General features: G+C 42.5%; 1 long non-coding RNA gene across 1 annotated transcript in view; it reads left to right on the forward strand.

Moving 5' to 3' along the window:
• Positions 1-2473: 2473 nt before the first annotated feature.
• LOC126354304 (uncharacterized) overlaps positions 2474-21145 on the forward strand; it is a 36858-nt gene continuing 18186 nt past the window's right edge. Inside the window, exons 1-2 of the long non-coding RNA XR_007565295.1 lie at positions 2474-2646; positions 16788-16966. This is a non-coding gene — a long non-coding RNA (uncharacterized LOC126354304). The remainder of the gene's footprint in view (positions 2647-16787; positions 16967-21145) is intronic.

The following is a 21145-nucleotide window of genomic DNA, read 5'->3' on the forward strand; positions in this document are numbered from 1 at the left end:
ATGCTGCATACATGTCACCTGTCGGAGTCGTATCCACACCTATCAGGGGTCCCATATCACTCCAACTACACACGCGCACACCATTACAGAGCCTTCAACAGCTCGAACAGTCCTCTGCTGACATGCAGGAACCATGGATTTACGAGATTGTCTGCATACCCATATAGGCCCTACGTCCATTCGCTCGATACAATCTGAAACGAGACTCGTCCGACCAGGAAACATGTTTCCAGTTACCAACAGTCCAATATCGGTGTTGAAGGACCATGGGAGGCGTAAACGTTTCTGTCAGGCTGTCATCAAAGGTACATAAGTGGGCCTTCGGTTCCGAAAGCCCATATGAATGAAGTTTCGGTAAATGGTTCGCACGCTGACACTTGTTCAAGGCCCTGCATTGACATCTGCAGTAATTTGTGGAAGGGTTGCACTTCTGTCCCGTTGAACTATTCTCTTCAGTCGTTGTTGGTCGCGTTCTTGCAAACTCTTCCCACCCCAGCGGTGTCGCAGATATGATGTTTTACCGGATTCCTGATATTCACGGTACGCTCGTGAAATAGTCGTACGGGAAAGTCTCCACTTCATTGCTACCTCAGAGATGCTATGTTCCATACCGCGTGCGCCGACTTAAACAGCACGTGCAAACTCACATCTTGATAATATGCCACTGTAGCAGCAGCAACCGTTTTAACAACTGCACCCGACACTTCATGTCTTATATAGGCGTTGCCTACCGCAGCGCCGTTTTCTGCCTGTTTCCATATCTCTGTATTTAATACGCATGCCAATACCATTTTCTTTGGCGCTTCGGTATAGATTAAGACGAACTTACTTATAACATCTTTGAGACAAACAGGATTTTGTTGCCGCACGGAGTGATCGCGCGGTTTGAGACGCTATGACACGGATTGCGCGGCCCCTCCCGCCGGAGTTTCGAGACCTCCCTCGGGCGTGGGTGTGTGTGTTGTTCTTAGCATTAGTTAAAGTTAGTTTAAGTATTGTGTAAGTCTAGCGACCGATGACCTCGGCAGAAATTGTTCAAATGGCTCTGAACACTATGGGACTTAACTTCTGAGGACGTCAGTCACCTACAACTTAGAACTACTTAAACCTAACTATCCTAAGGACATCACTCACATCCATGCCCGAGGCAGGATTCAAACCTACGACCGTAACGGTCGCGCGGTTCCAGACTGTAGGTCGTAGAACCGCTCGGCCATCCCGGCCGGCTGTAACATATAAAACGAAAAAACTTGGGGCTTATGAAATATATAATTGATATATGAATAGTTCACCTCCTTGGTGTTATCTGTTGCATGCGCCCCATTTTTTTCTTTGTAAATATTGTATTTTCATACCTATTAAAAATTGACGCTCACAATTTTTTAGGATCATCTCTATGGGATTAGGAATGTATAAGGGGCTAGGAGAAATGATTTTATAATATTCTAGCCGAGTTTGGGAACGTGGTATATTAAAAATTGATTTATATTTAAATGACTATTTTTTATTTCATACTTCTTTTGATATCGACTAGGCATTCAATTAAGAAGATGTACCACTACTCATTTTCATCTGACTATGACGGATGGACAAAAATCAGAAATCCTATTAATTCTTCTTATTCAGATAGCAGATTTTGTAAGTGGACCTCGCCTGTTTTACTTCAAATATCACCAGAAATTAGTAATATTTCTGTAACAAGGAGGGTTTCCCAAACTGTGATCCCAGGAAAACCGTTGCTTCGCGGGAAGTGAATAAGTGTTCCGCGAAAAACTATTAATAACAAGATATTTGTCCTCGATTTTTCCTCTACATTTTTCAAAATTTATTACGATTTTTGTGTTATTAGCTTTGATGAAGAAAGTCTAGAGAAAATAATCATGAGAGAGAAGATCTACGGCAAGAGATCACGGGAAAGAGCAGCGAGCAGGTGCATGCATTGAATGAAGAAATCTTTGCTTCTACCTCTTCACCAGGCTCTAAGGGAAATTGGTGACCGTCCAGCATGGAGACGCTTGGTTAACTGGATCACGCTTCGTTCGTTCAATCACAAAGACTTGTCATGGTGATGAGCTATGAATACTTACTGAATAAATCAGGTAGTTCTTATTTTATTAACCTTCAAAATAAACAAGATGTCCAACGAAGTACCAGGATCTCAAAGTGTTCCGTCACAGGAAAAGTATGAGGACCCCTGATCTAAAGGAAAGAAATGAAGTGTGGAGAGCAGAATTTAAAAGGATTGGATTTTGAAGGTTTTGTTAGAGCGTTGAAGCATTTTCTTTTTTACCATCCTACATAGCGGGAAGTTAGCTGTCGTGTAAGCGGTAGAAGGTCTCGCTGTGTCTGCGACTACGCAAGCTTCCAGGCTGAGGTCTTAACGACAGACGTCACACTTCCTGTGGTTGAAACATCCTGCGGATGGACATCCGCCACGCATATCGTTATATGGAGCCTGTGTTCCCTGCGATACGCACTCGGACGGCTCCAGTCTGAGTGTAAACAGCCCATAATACGTCCAGGGTGCGTAGCTGGCAGCAAATGACACTTCCATGCTCGGTTGTGTCCGCTACCTCGTCGGCAACTGGCAGAGAGGAGTCAGCTGCGGCGAAGAACAGACATGCTGGACCTACTGTAAACACTACGGTAAGACCTCTTTTGTGGTGTGTGGACTCTCACGACATTGTCGCCGTGCAGTTTTGAATCACTGTAAGGCGGTTGGGTTGGCTTGCACGTACTATAAAGAACATTTAATTGCGAAACTTGTAAGTCGAAGAACTTGGTGAATCGGACGATATCATGAATTGCGATTCGGAGGGGCTGTAAATTAACCATCTATATCTCTTCGTTGCGCCCAAAACGTTGGTTAGGATGTTGTGACGTACCTTACCATAATCGGTCCCTTCATGAATTTTGTATAGTTGTATTTTTGTTCACAATTACAGACATACAGATATTACAATATAGCCCAATTAAAAATTAATATAGTGTTTACACAAACGGTCGTAACTGTTTACTGAATAGCGATACGCCGAGAATCTAAAAGAAAGTACAAAATTTTGATCGTTGCTCCAGCGCAGTGAATCGGAAGGCGGTACATACGCCTTGACGTACGGGTGGAATGTTAAGTGTCGTAAGTGGATCCATTATAGAAGTCTTTATGCTCGTAGATAACGTAGTATATAAATCTCTGCCATCTGCCGAATTTTGCTGTGTAATCCGGTTAACAGTAGCAAAAGCATTCTCTGTATCTACTAATGCTATAAATATACTTAGGTTTCTCTTCAGCCTATGTTGTAAGTTAAATCAGCACTCACTAGCGTGTTCCTACATTCCTTATATTCATGTGCATCAACACCTGCCTTCTTAGGCATTGAATTATTACACTCCTCTTGAAGTCAGAGGGAGAAGTTCCTATATGTCTCACATACCAGGCGGAATACTTCTGCAGGGGCTGAGCCTCCGTAGGAATAGCCGTTAATGGCGAGATAGTATATTACTTTGTACTGTTGGGGTGATGTTAGTTACAAGCAAGTAGCACTTGATTGCACTATTTTAATAAATTACGGGATCTATGTGTCATCTGAAAGATCGTCAATTCAGATCCTGTGTTTGATTATGCAAGTTGCGCTTGATTTTTGGTTTGTACGTATCCGTCCTATTGTTTCACAGTATCGAAGATGAAAAATTGCTAGTGGCTCTTAAGGTATGTATTTTCGAACCTATGTTTACTGAGACTGTATTGCTTCTAGTATCGTGTACTTTCAACTGTATGCGTTTACGCCATTAATTATGATACACCCTGAATAACCATATGTCATACGTGTAGATAACTAGCTGATTTCTTGTTTATTCAGTGAAGTGTTAATTAGGTCTGTAAGAAGGACACCCGTCACTTGAAAGTAGTACATTGAATGTAATATTTGGTACCACAATTTAGTAGAGCGCCAATAGACGCTTCTATTGATTAGGCCATCTTTATTGTTATCATGTTTGAACTACAATTTCTTCGTCGTTAATCTTGACTGTGTGGTCACAAAAGTCACGTTTTAGTTAACTGTGCATAAAATATTAGTCATATACTGTCAGTCTCAGGACTGAAGACCACAACAACAACAACTGTGTATACCGGCCAGAGTGGCCGAGCGGTTCTAGGCGCTACAGTCTGGAACCGCGAGACTGCAGGTTCGAATCCTGCCTCTGGCATGGCTGTGTGTGATGTCATTAGGTTAGTTGTGTTTAAGTAGTTCTAAGTTTTAGGGGACTGATGACCTCAGAAGTTAAGTCCCATAGTTCTCAGAGCCATTTGAGCCATATACTGTGTATGGACTTAAGGGGACCGTGAGAGAACGACGATTCATCTAACATACCAGGTGCAGGAGTACGAAACCGGAATTTCCCTCTAGATTGTGCTGGCCGTTGGTGCAAGGCCCGTGAGCCCGCGTCTCCAGCGCCATCTGCTTCCTGTAAGGCCTGAAAACGACTGTCAACTCACTGTCAGCTAAATTCCATACATCGGTATGGATTTCAAACTCCGTAAACATGTCGAATTTTGTGCCTGTGAACTACTATTTGCGGACGGCATTGGTTTTCCGTCATCATTTGAAGAAATCTGCTGCAGAATCGCATCGCACACTTGTCGAAGATTTCGGTGAACATGCTCTTGGGAAAACATAGTGTTTCGAATGGCTCAAAAACTTCAAATGTGGTGATTCTGACGCGAGAAACGAAGAGCGAGGGAAACCCACAGAAAAATTTCGAAGACAAGGAATTGCAGGCCTTATTGGATGAAGATGGTACTCAGACTCAACAGGAATTCCCGGAACTACTGAATGTCACGCAGAAAACCGTTTCTCTTTGGTTAAATGCTATGGGAAAAGTGCAGAAAGTGAGAAAATGGGTTCCGAATGAGCTGAATGAAAGACAGCAAGCAAATCGAAAGACCACTTGTGAAATGCTGCTCGCCAGATACAAAAGGAAGTAGTTTCTCCATCGGATAGTAACAGGAGATGGAAAATGGATATATCTTGAGAATCCTAAGCGTCGCAAATCATAGGTGAATTCAGGCAAACCGACGACATCCACTGTAAAACAAAATCGCTTTGGAAAGAAGACAATGCTCTGTGTTTCGTGGCACCACAAGGGTATCATCCATTATCAGCTGCTAAAATCTGATTCAACCTTTAACACTGATCGCTACCAACAGAAAATGATCAATTTAAAACGAGCATTACGTGAAAAAGGACCGGTATATGGAAAAAGGCAAAACAATCTTATTACTCCATGATAACGCCGCATCACACACAGTGAAACGGTTCAGGAAAACGATGAAGGCGTTCAGTTGGGAAATACTAGGGCATGCGGCTCGTTCTCCAGACTTGGGTCCGTCCGATTATTATCTGTTTGCATCACTGGGACACGCTATGGCCGAACAACGCTTCAATTCGTTTGACAGTGTACGAAAATGGCTCGCTGACTGGTTCGCTTCAAAAGCACTGTTTTTTTTTTTTTTTTTTCATTCATTGCCTGCCGGAGGGGTGGGTGAAATCTATGAACACACAAACAGCAATGGAAATTATTTTGAATAAATTATTGTTCATCAGTTTCAAACAACAAACGTGTAGTTATTGCAACCAAATTCCGGTTACATACTCCTACACCTGGTATATCATGTAGTTGTGACTTATGTTTAATTGGTCGTCTATTTTATGGAAATTGTGTTCGTTGTGGATTCTGGAGGGCACAGCAAGGGCTTTTAACGGCGAACGGATGGTCATTTTGCTTCAAGTGGACATTTTGCTCTAGACGGGCATTAAGGTAACTTGTACATCGGAGAGATGTTAGCGTTAGCGTTGTTTGGAACTTGTTGTACGTGATGTAGCTTTCAGATGCCAAGTGATCACGCAAATACTTTAGCATCTGTTTCTGCCTCAAATGATTTAATACTGATTGGAACTTTGTACTTCTAACTTTAAGCGATTGTTAGGTAATGAGCAGGCCTGAAATCAAATTTATTTGAGCTGCCAAATGCTGATGGTGTTAGGACAGCAACCAGCCACAAATTTACTTTGAGTTTCTTTATTCAAAGGAAACTGTTACCGGTTTCGAATCGTTGCGATTCATCATCAGACCGTTTACACGCTTTCTTTCTGACATTTGGTGTGTTTTTATAGATTAATTGTCCTAAAATATAAATAAAACATAATTACAAACACGCCACACATAGATGGTTGCGTTACAGATTTTCGTTGCATGTGACTTACGTGAATCGTCGGTTTCGAGTGATTGTTTTCATAACGTTCGTCCAATCGATGTAAATGCATCACTCGAAACCGACGATTCACGTAAGTCACATGCAACGAAAATCTGTAACGCAACCATCTATGTGTGGCGTGTTTGTAATTATGTTTTATTTATATTTTAGGACGATTCCCCTCGTAAATAGAGTGCTGAAACAATAATAGCTTATACATCTCTATATTGGACCCAATTTCTCTCGTCTACATGATCCTTACGTGAAATGTATGTGGCCGGCCGTTGAATCCTTTTCGCTTAGCCTAAAATGCCAGTTCTCTCGATTTTCTGAGTAGTGTTGCGCAAAAGGAACGGCCTCTTCCCTTCAAGGTTCACATTAACCGCTGTTTATCACAAAGTTCGGTGCTGACATACATGAACAGGCTCTCTTAGATCACAAGTAATGTAGTGAGTAAGAAATTTAATAGTTATCATGGGACAGTAGTAATCTAACACGTGAGTGTCCCAGCAAAAATTGGATAAATTAGGTGAACACAACAAGACCGTAATGAGCACGTGAATTATGGAAAGATAAGTCCTTGTTCCGCAAGGAGTAATCGCCTTAATTCGCCAGAAGCGTGAAGAACTACAAATGCAACTGATATCGTTGACTGGGCCATGCAGAGTCTTCAGTCTTTCGAGAAATGTATTGCAAATGCACCTAATCCTTACAACCCGCATGGAAACAAACAGTAATTCTCGCACCCCACCCGCCTAAGGTGCGATATTTCACCATGTTCAGCATTCAGAAACATGGAGCATAGCTGATACCATGATCTACTACAGATGGCAACACATCAGCTCTGCTCCAGACGAAGTCTCTAGGCCAAATCTTCTCTCCCATACACCGAAATGATGCCAGTTCTCTGTCTCCCCAGCCGAAGTGTGTTCTCCTCTGGCAGAAAATCCTTCTTCTTCTCTACAAGACCATGCAACTTCAATGCACCATCGAAAAAGGATCTGCAAAATGCTGCTCAGAGTCACATTTGCTATCAAGACAATTATCTTCAGCCGGACGGTGTGGCCGTGCGGTTCTAGGAGCTTCAGTCTGGAACCACGTGACCGCTACGGTCGCAGGTTCGAATCCTGCCTCGGGCATGGATGTGTGTGATGTCCTTAGGTTATTTAGGTTTACGTAGTTCTAAGTTCTAGGGGACTGATGACCACAGATGTTAAGTCCCGTAGTGCTCAGAGCCATTTGAACCATTTTGAACAATTATCTTTTCTCCTCCCGAATTTCTTCAACATTTACATATCATTATACACTCGTGTACAAAGTTCTTACATTAATTTGAATCAATCTTCTATTCGATAGCTAAGTTTGTAGCTTCAGCCAATACGCTTGCCGAAACGTCTGCACTTCTCGGAAAGGTCTTTTTTAGATTATCCAGTGAGGACTGGCCTTACAACTTTGTAGGCGACATCACTTTACAAAGAGAAAAGAATGCCTGTTCACAATGCAACCCAGATGCTTCTCACAGAATGCCAAAATCTCCTTCCATCACGGACTACCCTCGCATAACGTTTCTGGAAGGCGACTTTTCGGTGTAAGCGAAGGTTCCTTTGAAGTGTCCTTTGGCCAGATGAGTCTGCTTGTAAAATCTGATTGTGAGATTCTCCATGAGTGCACGTGTTCGTCTAGCTATGATAACGACTTCCGTGAATGTATTACTGAATCCCGTATTGTGCAGAGTGCATTGTGTGAGAAACTGTAGGGATTCGACTCAAGTTAGCAGCACTGGAAATGACCAGGTCGCTCGCTGATACCTGCTCAGGATGGTCACCTCACACCACACTTTCCTGTGAAAAGGCGGCCCTCAGGCCCTTGGGGGTCGATCGAAATATCTAGCCACTAGCTTGACGCACTGCATCAAGCATGGGTCAACGTGTACTCAACTAAACTACAAAGAATTACATACAAAACAGCTACTGGGGAACAGGAAGAGTTAGTATCGAAGGAGACGGCTTACTCGTCGCAATCACTGATGTTACTGATTAAAAGAGATAATTACTTTATTTATTTATGGGAATTAACTTCAGATAATAATGATTTTAAATCGTGCTAGACCAGAAACAGACTGTTGCTTATCACAGGCAAAGCAGAAGTCTGACTTTGTATTTGCCGTCTGGCGACGACCGCTGCACCTATTGACTATGGGTTGCTGCGACCGTACTTTTTTTTTGTCGTACAGTTTCCGAAGCAAGTTACGAATGGCTCCTTATGACGCTAAGAGTATGATGCCCCTAATCAGGTATGGATCTCAAGGCTCCATCGACTGGCACTTCCCAGTGTTTACAGTAACTGACAACGCTCCACGGTGTGTGTGCCCGTTTGACAGTTCGTCGCTAGACGTCTACTTTCCGAATGGACCATCAATTGCCTTAAGACATTTAACTGAACTTCACAATTACAGTTTTTCTATTTGATACATACGAATATACAGTTCTGACTGTGCAGTGCCCTGGAGAAGAACGCTTGCAGTGTTAATATTTGCTAGGGTTAAAGAGGGCCACATGTTCTTCTTCCAGTTTTTATATACTTCTAATGTTGTTTCTATTTTCATTTCATAAGCAGCAGCCTTACATCTCAGTAATTCCTATGTGTTTTGTAGTTATTCTGCTCATTTACGCAATTCCAAAAAGAAACCATAGCGTGGTAAGTGGGCTCTTCCATAGCAAGCCGTTCTTTGGAATGTTCGTTTCATAATCTCACATCTACTTGCTGATCACTTATGCCACTAGCAATGCTCGGTATATAATCGGTGTACCCATCAACTTTTCTCTGTACTGTATAAAACTACAAGATTCTATAGTTGTTAGAGTAAGAAGACTTACAAGTTGAGATGATTTAGCATCGTCATAATTTCTGTACTTACGATAAACCAATTATGTGACTGACATGTAACAGTGCGCAAAAAGTGACAAATTGTGTCCCGACTTCACTTATCTTCCCCTGACAGCAGAAATAATACGCGAATAATTCGTAAAATCTCCTTCAGTACTTATAACTGTATGTTATTATTTATCGTCCGTATCGAGAATATGGCAGCCCATGTTATGCTAAAATATAGTTATCCTAATTACGAGGTCCGTGCGCGAAATGTTACAAATAAGAGGAAATTTCTTTTCATCAAAATGGTTCAAATGGTTCTGAGCACTATGGGACTTAACATCTAGAACTACTTAAATCTAACTAACCTAAGAACATCACACACATCCATGCCCAAGACAGGATTCGAACCTGCGACCGTAGCGATAGCGCGGTTCCAGACTGAAGCGCCTAGAACCGCTCGGCCACACCAGCCGGCTTCTTTTCATCAAATGGGTTTCTACATAAGTAAGAAACTAATACGTTTGTGCCACTCTTGTGTGCAAAAGGAAACAGTGTAAATTTAATACGACTTTCACTGAAACACCGCCAGCCGCAATTCGCATCAGATAAGGGTGAGGAGTTTTTCAGGCCAGGCATAAGCGTTTCTTGAGAGCAGTGGCGCGTTAAACTGCTTTACAGAATTTTGGCGTCTGCACATTGCACCAAGCGAGGTGACGCAGTGGTTAGGACACTGGACTCGCATTCGAGAGGAGGATTGTTCGAATTCCCGTCGGGTCATTCACACTGAAATTCTCGGCGATTTCTCCAAACAGGTCCAGGCAAATACCGGGATATTTCTTTCGAAAAGGGAGCGACCGAAGTCCTTCCCCGTCCTTTCGTAACTCCAGCATATGTTCATCCTGTAACAACCACGTTGTTGACGAGAAGTTAAACTCTAATATTCCTTCATGTTTCATAAGCGGATGTCGATGCGGTTGAGAGTATTGGTTTTGCGAATGTGGATAGTACTATTCTTAACTGCGCAGATCTCGTTGCATGAGATAACGATCTGTGGTTTAGCGGACGAGAATAAGTTCGGGCCTGAAATACATTCAGTACACATTACAGGTTGACCGAATCATTAGGCTGACGATCCACGCTGCGCCTCAATAATTTCAAAACAAGCTAAACAATGATTCGTCGGTCACGTAACGCTGTCACGATCAGCTTTAGTTCAGTTTCTAAGTTGACTGGCTCACTGGAGCAATGGTTCTACAGGAATTAAATTTTATTCTCCTGTTGTATTGGTACATCAGAATCTCAATGTTAAGCATAATGGGAGAAAACGAATTTACTGAAGGAAAAAAATGACCCAACACTGTATATGTACTCCAAAATTTCATGAAACCGCTAGATTGTGCTATCTCTTCAGAAAATTAGTATTCCCTGCTTCAAAAAGGAACATCACTGAAAGCTAAGAGAAACCCGTGATTTTGATCCTTGATGTGCCAAGTGTATTGGCAGTTCTCTGTATCGTAAATTAATAGCGATATATGCTTTCTACAGGCGAATTCCACTTAAATTTGATAACGCCTCTCGCCGTACGCTCGCCTAACATGAAAGATGTACTAGCCGATACACTGAAAAATAGTGAATCCTGAAAAGATACCCGTTTCATGGTAACTGCCCACTGACCTGTAGCAGTATCATACTGGCTGAGCACAGGAAGCCACACCTCGCAATTGAAGACTGTAAAAAACCCGTTGACTCGTAGACCTACAGAGAAGAGATTCCGCAGTCTCATGTACATTTGATCAGAGCACTTCCATATTTCCTCTCCATGAAAGATGACGTGAATGCACTTCGGGATGGAGAGGTTCTGAATTTCTCTTAGGTGAGAATATTAAATCAAAACTGTAGCTAGTGATGTGTGCGGTTCGGAACCCTGTTGCTAATTGTCAAAAATGCATTAGGAAGCTCGTCAGCAGCCAACAAAGACTGTTCCACTCTTTCTCTGTCAATAGAGCTTAGGAACCACCAGATAAAAGCATGTGTGGTAGCTAGGGTAATAATTTATTCTTATAATTATCAAGCAATTAAAAAGTTTACCCCTTGCCTCATATCTGGGATCGTCAATGAGCTTACAAAAGTTCGGACAGAATGTAATAATCAGCCTTATGAAACTAAAATTACAACCACATTGCGAAATAAGAACGAAACAACTATCAAAATAGATGAAGTGTTTTTGAACATCAGTTACGTCGAGGTCCATTTCCGGTGGGATCAGGGATTTTCTCTGCCTCGAGATGACTGGGTGTTGTGTGGTGTCCTTAGGTTAGTTAGGTTTAAGTGGTTCTAAGTTCTAGGGGACTGATGACTATAGATGTTAAGTCCCAGAGTGCTCAGAGCCATTTGAACCATTACGTCGAGGTCCGTTGCTCGATAACTCTTATTATCCTGTTTCCCTACACTATGTTACGTAACGTGCTTGGATTCTTCTCGTCATGGTGCCTATGACCTGGTCGAGATGTTGCTATCCAAGGCAGTCGCAGTCTTAGACATCAGGCTTCCTGCGGCAACGATGCACTCGAAGTTTCAGCTAGTCCCCATAGAATTTGTCAGATCCCTGTTCATAGGTATCACTACCATTCCATTCGTTTGATTCCTGCCTCCTATAGGAAGAAGTTTTTGAGGAGGCCGAGATGTTCAAGTGCTAAATTGTCTTGGAAGAAGAATCCATCGCCGAAATGTTGGCTGTAGGGCTGGACAACACGTTGACACATCCTTTTCCGATACCGCAACGTGTTAAAATTGTTATGAATATCGACGAGTGGCTTGAGATACCTGTACATCATCCCAGCCCAAAATATGACTGACAGATCCCGGATGAGCCCGTTGCACTGTATGGGCGAGACCTGGAATGGTGACTGGTCACACTCTTCTTACAACGAACATCAGGCGACATAAAAATACTGCTCACACCGGTGAGCAAAAACCGACCTGTAGATCTAGGTTGCATTCAATGTATTCTCTCCCCTAATGTCTTCGCACGCCAAAGTCTTAGGCAGCTTGTACTGCTCTTCGTAAAGAAAAACGTGTTGTGCAACAGATAACTAAAAGGCCGCTGATGGCCCTTGCAAACATCATACATCGATGCTGTACCCCAGAAGAGATAACAAACAGGGTGCTCAACTAGCTATGAAATCTACATCTGCATACATAATATGCAAGGTACTGTACGGTGCGTGGCGGAGGTTAACTTATACCACTGCTAGTCACTTCCTTTCCTATCGCCCTCGTAAATAGAGCGCGGGAACACTGATAGCTTATAAGTCTCTATACTGGACCTAATTTCTCTTGTCTTCATGATCCTTACGCGGAAAGTACGTTACCGGCCGTTGAATGCTTCTGCACACAGCCTCAAATGCCAGTTCTCTAAATTTTCTCAGTACAGTTACACAAAAGGGACGGCCTCTTCCCTTACAGGTTCACATTAACCGCTGTTTGTCACAAAATTCGGTGCTGACATATATGAACAGCGATTTATTACAGGTTCTCTTCGATCACAAGTAATGTAGGGAATAAGAAAATTATCAGTTACCATGGGACAGTAGTAATATAACATGTGAGTGTTGCAACAAAGATTGGATGAATTAGGTGAACAACACCGTAATGACCGCATCAGTTATGGAAAGATAAGTCCTTGTTCCACAAGGAGTTATCGCCTTAATTTGCCGGACGAGTGAAGAACTACAGACGCAATTGATATTGTAGACTGGGCCATGCAGTCTCCAGTCATTCGAGAAAAGTATTGGAAATGCGCCTAATCATTACAGCCTGCCTGAAAACACACAGTAAGTAACGCTCCGCGACAGCCTAAGATGCGATATTTCACCACGTTCAGCATTCAGAAACATGGAGCATAGCTGGTACCATGATCTACTGCGGATGGGAACACATCAGCTCTGCTCCAGATGAAGTCTCCAGGCCAAGTCTTCTCTTCCATATCCCGAAATGAAGTCAGTTCTCTGTTTCCTGAAGCGAAGTGTGTTTTCCTCTGACACAGAATCTTTTTTCTTCTCTACAAGTCCATGGAATTCCAACGCACCAACGAAAAAGGATCTGCAAAATGCTGGTCAGTCACATTTTTGCTATCAAGACGATTATCTCCCCTCTTCCAGAAATTATGCAACATCAACAAGTCATTATACACCCATGCACAAAGTTCTTACATAAATTTGAATCATTCCTCCACTCGCCAGCTAATTTTGTGGCTTCATGCAATACGCTTGCTAAAAGTCTGCACTATTGGGGTTCTGGCTACTCCTACTCTGCTACGTTTTTAGATTATCCAATGAGGAACGCTCTTACAACTTTGTAGGCCAGAGGTTTACCAGCTTGCGTCCGCTGTAAACTAGACCGGCCTTGGGTAATCTTGCACTCAAATTTGTCACTTGACTAACCATCGCACGTAAAATGGCGACAGAAAACAGTCCCATCACTTTACAAACAGAACATATTTCCAGTTCACAAAGCAACCAAGATGCTTCTCACAGAATGCCGAAATCCTTATCTATCACTGATAGCCCCCGCATAGCTTTCCTGGAAAGCGACTTTTTGGCGTAGGCGAAGGTTCCTTTGAAGTGTGCTTTGGCCAGATGACTCTGCTTGTAAAGTCTAATTGTGAGTTTCTCCATGAGCGCAGGTGCTCGTGAAGCTATGATAACAATTTCTGTGAATGTTCCACTGGACCCCGTATTGTAGAGGGTGAATTGTGAGAAAAATTGTAGGGATGCGATTCAAGTCAGCAGCACGGGCAATGACTGGGTCACTGGCTGCTACCTGCTCAGGATGATCACCTCACACTTTCCTGTGGAAACGCGGCCCACAGTCCCCTGGTGGTGCTTTACAGAATTTTGGCGTCTGCAGATTGCACCAAGCGAGGTGACGCAGTGGTTAACACACTGGACTCGCATTCAAGAGGACTATGGTTCAAATTCCCGTCAGGTCACTCGGATTTAAATTCCCTGCAATTTCTTCAAATTGGTCCAGGCAAATACTGGTATATTTTCGTTGAAAAGGGAGTGGCCGAAGTCCTTCCCCGTTCTTTCGAAACCCCAGCATGTGCTCCTCCTCTAACAACGGCGCTGTTGACGGGAAGTTATACTTTAATCTTCCTTCCTGTTTCATATGCGGATGTGGATGCTGTTGCGAGTATTGGTTTTGCGGATGTTGATAGTACTTTTCTTAACCGTGCAGACCTCTTTGCATGGGATAAGGATCTGTGGTTTAGCAGACGAGAATAATCTCTGGCCTGGAATACACCCAGCACACTGCAGGTTGACCGACTCATTAGGCTGACGATTCAAGCAGCCCCCTCAATAATTTCAAAACAAGTAAAACAGTGATTGGTCGGCAACCCAACGCTTTCACGATAAGCTGTAGCCCAGTTTCTAATTTGATTGCCCCACTGGAGCAATGTTTCAACAGCAATTAAATTTTATTCTCCTGTTGTATTGGTACATCAGTATCCCAGTGTTCGGCATAATGGGAGAAAACGAATTTTTTGAAGGAGAAAAAGGACCCAACACTGTAAATGACCTCCAAGAGTTCCATAAAATGCTAGGTTGTGCTATCTCTTCAGGAAATTAGTATTCCCTGCTTCGAAAAGAAACATGACTGAAAGCTAAGAAAAAGCTGTGGCTTAGATCCGTGATGTGGCAAGAGTGTTGGCAGTTCTTTGTGTCGTAAATGATTGGGGAAATCTGCTTTTCGCAGGTGAATTCCACTTAAATTTGAGTAACACCTCTCGCCGTACGCTCGTCTAGCGAGGTAGAGGTACCAGCCGAAACACAAGAAACGAAGCCTGTTTCATGATAACCGTCGGTTGGCCCGTAGAAGTCTCATACTGGCTAGGCACACGAAGCGACACGCCGTCATTGACGTCTGGAAGGAAACCGTTAACTCCAAGAGGTACAGAGAAGAGATGCCGCCGCCTCATGTACAGCTGATCAGAGCACTTGCATATTTCCTCTCCATGCAAGATGACGCCAGTGCACTTCTGGCTGGACAGGCTCTGAATTTCTCTTAGGTGAGAGTATTAAGTCAAAACTGATGACGGCGGATCTGAACCCTGTTGCTCATTGTCTGAAATGCATTAGGAAGCTCGTCAGCAGCCAACAAACACTCCGCCGCATTTCTGGTAATAGAGCTTATGAAACACGTGGTCCCACTCTTCTTGGGACGACCTTAAGTCGTCATAAGAATCCTGTACACGCCAGTGAGAAGGAACCGACGCCGTAGATCCAGGATCCATTGCAAGTGTTTTCTTGCCCAATGCCTTCGCACACCAAGGTCCTGTGCAGTTTATACTGCTCTTCGTAATGGACTTCTAGGAGCAAAATTGATCGCTTGGGGCTGGTTGCACACTGTCTGGGTCGGCGTTTCCCTCCAAGTTTACAACGTACAGAATGACTATATTTGCAGATGCAGACTCCAGACAAACCCCAGGTAAAACAGTGGCCACAATGACCCATCTCTATGATATAGAGGTACACAGGAAATTACACGAGCTGTTAGATGAGATCAGAGGTTATCACGACTGCTGCTCTCCCTCTACCTGGCACTGTTACTTATGCAGTCCTGCACGAATCTGTCAAAGAAACTTGGCTCAGTAGGAGATCTACTGAACGCTAACGCCAGAAACATCTGGTGGACAAATGAGGATAGTACGCCACGCAATTCTGCGATTACACAGATGGTGAAAATTGTGACCTGCATAGGAAAAGAGAGTACTTATAAATAAGACAGAATGAGGCCATTACGACCGTTAATGGCACTGTCAAATCAACTTCCACTCAGTGGATGCCTGTTATATCCAGCGTTGCTCTACTTGTTTCATGACCAAACCTGCCAAGGTGGAAATTGCTAAGAAGACAGATCCATGAGAACTCAGTTCCAAATAGCGCTTTCCAGAATCCGCGAACTGTACGCCTGAAATCATAGCGGCCACTTTTTGTTGATCTTCATGTCACACAAGTTTTCTACGTCACCGAGAAATGGAGAGAACCTGGGCATTAAAATCCGCCTAGAAAACCCATTTCATTCAGATCCCGAAGAGGAGGGTTGCAGGGTTTGGTCTGCCTCGTCGCGAACGCCACATCTGAATAGCAGAAGAGAGACGTGGTCACACCTTGAAGGGGAAGGGTTATTGTGAAAGTGCAGAGGAACAGGTAGGGAGACAAATTGTGGATAGCTGCCCAGTCATTATTTGTAAAGGTGGTGTGAAACTCTTGCACGAAGTGACACTAAGCGCTGGGATCTGATTATCAAATTTCTGTAAGGCCGTGCAATAATAATAATCTGCCTGTACTTGAGCATTTCCTTCTCCTGTCACAATGTTATATGTGTGTGTGCACAAACATTCTTATATTCCAACAGAGACCGCTCATTTGAGCCAAAATGTGTCAGCAGACACGCATACCACTCGTAATTTACGCCAGGAGAACTCAGTTTAATATTTTCATTCATTTCTAATGAGCTGGGCATTTCTTTCAAAGGAAAACACAAGAACTGGAAAAGAGGAAAGCTGCGTTTAACTTCCACTTTTCGTTTCTAGTGAATGTAATCAGCTTTCAGAGACTGATTTGTCACAGCAAGTCACTCCATTTTATTTTGACAGGCTAAACGACGTGAAACGGAACGGGGAAGCATTGTCAACGTTTCAACTGAGGCATCCCATCTTCTCGCTGTTGCTGCACGCTTTTCGGGGCATCTCAACAGCCATAATCACGAGAAGTCTACTTATCTACAAATATAGCTGGGATTTTATTCTGTTCCATCACTTCTCCAACAAAACTGGTATGTTCTTTGAAAATATATTATCCATGTATTTATACCCACACAAATTATAAAAATGGATGTACGTATATGTATGTATGTATACTCAGCAGTCCCAAGGAAATAGTCTCTTATATTACGTTATTCTTCTAAATGTACCTCTTCATTTTCTAGCCCAGAAAGTAGCCATGAAGAAGCATCAGGTACCATATTCTCAACTCCCTTTTTGTATTTAATCCGAAATGAATACTATTGTATCCTGGATGAAACGATCTCCATGTTTTGAACACCACCAAAGATTTGTAATCCATGAAGAGTTTCATGTGTCTGTCCAATAACAAATATGGTATCTATATTTGTGAAATGATTACACAAGGCATAGGCCTTTTTTTTCATAGTCGAATAATTCTCTCAATGACATTTAATATCCTACTAGAAAATGCCTCATTTGCTTCTCTCGCTGCCTCTACTTCAGTGTGTTCCTAGAACACATCACAGGCAAACTCATACCATCTGCCCCAAGGCTCAAATCCTTATTCAAACTTGGACGTTCCAGCAATTTTACATTAACGAAGCATTCTTTCATCCTTATGAAATCCCTTTCGCATGGTACATCCCTTTTCAAGTTATCTCTCACCACAATTCAGCTTAGCAATGACTCACTGTTTAATATTTAGTTATCAACAAAACATCGATAAAATCCAACCACGCCAAAAAACGGACGAATTTGTCCTTTTGAATGAGGTCAAGTAGAGTTCTTTATCGTTTCCATCCTTTTCTTTTCCTTTTTTCTTTGCACGACTTGATTGTCACTCCGTATTGCTTTAGTCATGTAAGGAGGTCCTGTTGGGTTCCTCCCACTATTTAGTAGCAATAAGAATGGCAAACAAAACTACTTTACTCATTAACTCCTCTCCATGGGCTTGGCCCAGCACACGAGTAATAATGCTTACCGATAAATTTAGCCCCGGTCGCGGTGGTCTCGCGGTTCTAGGCGCGCAGTCCGGAACCGTGCGACTGCTACGGTCGCAGGTTCGAATCCTGCCTCGGGCATGGATGTGTGTGATGTCCTTAGGTTAGTTAGGTTTAAGTAGTTCTAAGTTCTAGGGGACTAATGACCACAGCAGTTGAGTCCCATAGTGCTCAGAGCCATTTTTGATAAATTTAGCCCAAATAGTACAACCTTAAAGGGTAACATTTACTGTCGAAGAGGAAAGCCATATCCTTGCTCAATTTAGAAGCTGATGTAATCTGCCAGTACCTAGTAGTCAAGTTCATGGTTGGACTCGAACCTCCGCCGGGGGCAGCCTCACAGTCCATGACTGCAGCGCCCCAGACCGCTTGGCTAATGCCGCGCTGCCTTTTACTTTAAGCATACGATTACTAACATTCAGCTTCACGCAGTACTTTGACCATCAGTTCTAAGCAAAGCAGGAACAGACAAATTTCTTATAATCGCAAATAATGAATCATTTCTTGTTCATTCATATTCATATTACTCAATACTTGTCCTCTAGTTAATTCTCTTTTTCCGAAGGTAGTCACCAGTAAATTCACTCTCTTCATAGTATTAAGATACCCGAAGAAAGTATAGCTCAAAATACTTGTTTGTACACCGCTGTTTCCCGTATTATTGCCCCTAATTGAGTTCTGATCGACGACACGGACACTCCTCTGACTACGTCAATTTTTCCCGCTTTCTTTCGTACTCCATTATCTCCTTATCTCTCCCTTATTGGTAAAGGTGTCCATTCTTACCAGCGGTCTCCAATTTCTCCGATACGAATTTTTACTATTTTATTTAACATCTCTACTGTTAGTAGCATCTTCCTGGTGGTTATAAAATCCATTTAAGTCTCTCTTAGAGCAGAGATTCTTTCCACCTAGGTTCACGAAATATCTATTCCTAGTAGCTCTCACTCCATAGTTTTCTCCAACTAGTCTGGTTCTTTCTAAACCGTCTAAACAGTCTAAAGAGCCTATCAAACCTTGTGCATCAGTGAGGTTTCTAATAATGACTTTTTCTCTGACCAAATGTAGAAATCGAGTCAGTAAAATATGTAAAATATGCTTGGAACTTAAGGGATCATCTAAATGTTTAGACGGCCGGAGTGGCCGAGCGGTTCTAGGCGCTAAAGTCAGGAACCGCGCGATCGCTACGGTCGCAGGTTCGAATCGTGCCTCGGGCATGGATGTTTGTGTTGTCATTAGGTTAGTTAAGTTTAAGTAGTTCTAAGTTCTAGGGGACTGATGACCTCAGAAGTTAAGTCTCATAGTACTCAGAGCCATTTGAGCCATCTAAATGTTTAACCAAATACGTACACCTTTCAGAATAAGTTCACAGTCCACCGTATCTACTAGTATATCCTACAGGACCCAGAATTTCTAAACTTAATTTAAGTTGGGCACAATTTGGCCAAAATGGATTTTTAAACGCTCTCTGAAATTCACTAACTTTTTTTGTAACTGTCTTTTTGTACGAATCTTCAAACTCCTCACTGCGCCACATTGCCTCTTAAATAACCAAAAACAAATTTGATTTTCCGTCCAGTTGACCATCCTTTTGGGAATACAAGCTGAAAAGACTGTTAAAAATATATCATGGAGGTCGCACACCCCATTTATTGTAAGGTGCAAAATTGTGTAGTTACAATGCCTAAACCCCTGACTTGCGCCCCTTAACTACATTATCTCCGTTTAGATCTTGTCACGTAGCCACTTCCAGATGTTTTATTTGTGTCTAATAATCATCGTCAGCTTATTTGTTCTGATCCAAACAGTGATCTCCAGCACTAGGTGTGGAGACGTACATGAATGCACAAGCCTGAAACGGGTTGTGTGCTGAACAAAATCTATGTCATTTAGCCGGCCGGAGTGGCCTTGCGGTTATAGGCGCTACAGTCTGGAACCGAGCGACTGCTACGGTCGCAGGTTCGAATCCTGCCTCGGGCATGGATGTGTGTGATGTCCTTAGGTTAGTTAGGTTTAAGTAGTTCTAAGTTCTACGCGACTGATGATCTCAGAAATTAAGTCGTATAGTGCTCAGAGCCATTTGAACCATATGTCATTTAATTGTCTGCTTACTCGTTGTTTGGCACTAGTCTGATTTCTAATGTATTCCTTGTCGGTCATCTATCTTTTACTTTCAAGTTAATAGAATTCCTTCAATTCATCTACTTCTCCGTCCCCAGTTTTGATGTTAAGTTTATCACTAATCAAATTTCCGCTGCTCTTCATTACTTTCGTCTTTCTTCAGTAGACTCTCAGTCGAAATTGTGTGGTCATTAGCCTTTGCATTTTGTTCAACAGGTTTTACAGCTCTTTCACTTTCTATGAGAATAGGGACGTCATAAACGAATCTTATTATTCGTACCCTTCAACATAGGTCTTAACCCCACTTTTGAAACTTTCTTTTAATTCCATCATTGCTTTTTCTACATACAGATTGATTACAAGTGTTGAAAAATTACATCCATGTCTGACAACCTTTCTAATCTGAGCACTTTGGCCTCCATTCATATTTTTTCCCTTTGGTTCTCCTGTATTTTGTACTCGTGCCAAGTGTTAATGTTTTACGGCAGTAGAAACCGAGGTCATTACCTCTGTGAGCGTATGGGTGCTATTCTGTCATTCTGTGCAACGGATTAATCTGAGATGTACCCTTTACCCTGTCGCTCCTGCTAGATGCAATTTCAACCCCCACACTATTACAGAAGTCAGACAGACGCTCCTAACGTTCTAAAGAGAAACGCCTGAAAAACTTTCAGCAATAAATATCTTCTGGAGTCGTCCGCTGTAAGGAAATGACACAAAAATTCACAAAATTTCTTTCGTAACTAGTGCTGGAGTAGTGCTAGGTAGAGTAAGAAACACATGATACTAATGAAAATTATTATTTATTTTGCAAAAATTCTGAGAAAATACAATGGCACTTTTAGTTATGAACTGAACAAATTATTTTCAGGTTCTTTTTGGAATGTGAAGTTAGCTCTTAAGGATAGGACTCGCTGATGAAATTTCTATACAAAGTATAAGATTGTTATTGACTTGGCAGAATGGCTGAGAGCCACGCCTATTCAACTTGAATAATTATCCGTTAGAACGTTGCTAGGTACGGTCGAGGCTGTCGCATGTGAAATGCAGTGAAGTGTACTGTTGTGGAGGGAAATATGGAGCTCGCGAGAGCTGTAGCGCACAATA

This window comes from Schistocerca gregaria, chromosome 3 (genome assembly GCF_023897955.1).
Source record: "Schistocerca gregaria isolate iqSchGreg1 chromosome 3, iqSchGreg1.2, whole genome shotgun sequence".
Lineage (NCBI taxonomy): Eukaryota > Metazoa > Arthropoda > Insecta > Orthoptera > Acrididae > Schistocerca > Schistocerca gregaria.